This window comes from Populus euphratica, unplaced genomic scaffold, assembly GCF_000495115.2.
Source record: "Populus euphratica unplaced genomic scaffold, PopEup_1.0 scaffold601.1, whole genome shotgun sequence".
NCBI lineage: Eukaryota > Viridiplantae > Streptophyta > Magnoliopsida > Malpighiales > Salicaceae > Populus > Populus euphratica.
The window spans coordinates 120,245-122,592 of NW_011500480.1; positions in this window are offsets into that span (position 1 = coordinate 120,245).

Below are 2,348 nucleotides of genomic sequence, written 5' to 3' on the forward strand. Positions count from 1 at the left end.
TAATGTTTTTCAAGTGAAATCACTTTGTTTCGCATCCCAGAAAAAGAAAAAAAGAAGAAGATTAAGCCAGAAATGATGTTTTGTGCATGGGAGCAAAACAGTACCCTTCATCACGTGTTGGCTGCCGGCATTTTTTCATATGTTTTTCATGGTTTTAGCCATGCTTTAGCCCTTTTCTTTTCTTCTCTCGCGCCTCCTAGAAATTCCAAACAACACAGCACTCCACCCCCTACAAGAGTGCTATATACTCAAAATTTTTTAAAAAACTCTGATCTTTTGGAGCGTGGTGTAAATGGTATAAAAGGCTAAAAACTAAAATTGGAACCAGAATGTTGAACCATGGTAGAGGGTTAAGATTGATTCAAAGAAACCAATTGACATGATTACATCAAAATGCTTCATCCTTACTAAAAGTAGGAAAAAAAGTGCAAGAAACAAGAGAAACCAGGTTAGAGAGAAAGAAAATGGACATAATTACACCACCAAAAAAGGTTCTAAATTTTTTATCCTTTCCTATAAATAAAGAGAAATGCAAGAAACAAGAGGAACCAAGTTTGAGAGAAAATACTGAGATAAAGAGAGAAGGAGATAAGAGTTAAGTTGAGAGAAGTGAGCCAAGAGGTGAGGGAGAAAAAAGGAGAAAAAAATCAAAACCAAAAGAAAAAAAAACAGACATTTAGGTAGAAAATGAAGGTGATCTTAACTAGGAAGTTAAAGAGGAAATTAAAAAAAAAAAAAGATTGAAAGAAAAATAAAAGAAAAAATGAAGAAAAACCAAAGAGACGAAGAAACCCAAGTTAGAAAAAACAATATGAAAACCTCTTCACCGTAGGACAACTATCATCTTTGACACAAGTAGGCACAAAACAACTCCTCCCTTGTTTAGAACTAGTCCTAATGTAAGCCAAGCCTTCTTCCTTCTCTTTTTTTTCATTCCTCAAGTCTTTGCACATGTTACAATTAATGCATGTTGACTATTATCCAAACATCTTCATTGTATTTTTTTTATTTACTTTTGTTGATGTTATTTATATTTGGTAAAATTATGTCTTCTTTTTTTTATATATATATGTGCATGTAAATATTTATTTTAAAAAAATAATGAAAAGTAACTTCAATTAGCTTTCGTCAAGTTAACGTCATGTTCTTTTTGATTTTATATTATTAAGCTTGGCTTTTAACATGTAGACATGTTTCGTAGTTTTTAAACTGACATAGACCTAGCATAATGTTTAACCTTAAAATAAGTTTAATAATGAATCAACATGTCTTCTTCGAGTTAGCATCATGTTTGAATCAAACTTAGATTTTAATGGTTGGATCAATTTGTCTTCTAGTTTTATGGATTGATGTACGCCTAATGAGCTATTTATATAAAAAAAAATATGTTAAATAATAGGTCTGCAAGTCTTCTTTAAGTAGAGATTGATATGAGTCAAATGTAGTATTCTATCCAATTTTTGTTTCTAGAAAAAAATAGTAAAAATGGTCAAGAAATATTAAATAAAAATAAAATACTAAAAGCTCATCAAGTTACAATACTCTTAATCCATGGTCTGATATTAACTAAACAAGCATCCATCAATAATAAATGACTTGGAATAAGTTTATAAAATAATTTGGATAGTGATGACATGTGTAAAAATAAATTTAGAAGTAGCACATGGATAAGATAACCTTTTCTTAGAAAGGATGCAATAACAATTATTTTTATCTTTTCTTAAGCATAAAAACCCCTTACTCATCTAGAGCTATATATTTTATAATTTTTAGTCTCATTTAATAACTAGGTGATGACTTTATTTTCCATATCCCTTTAATTTTGGAGGTTCCATTTTATGTCAAATACGATAACATGGTAACTCCACTGGGATATTAGGGTTAAACCTGAATATATGTATTTTCTTATTAGTTTATTTCTCTTATTTTCTTTATCATCACTTATTTTTTAGCATTTATTTTATTTATATTGTTTAATTTTATTTTATTATATTTATTTTAGTTTGTTGGATTGAATATGCAATCATATTATTTTTTAAGTTTTTACACACTTTACAAAACTAAAAAAAGCTTTGGACATAAGCTTGACCCTTTTTTAGGATTAAATAAGGAGATTTAGATGTCAAATATAACTTATGTTCATTAATGCTCATCGTGGACTTCCTTAAAATCCAACTCATCTCATGTACATGGTATCATAGAGCTACTCCCTTTACGTATATTGCACAAGGATAAGTGGTCGTGTTACTCCACTAGTAGTTCAGAAAATCTAGGAACATAAAAATTATTTAGGGATAGACTAGCTGAGACAACTTTACATGAATGAAATTATATTCGCTAGAATTGAC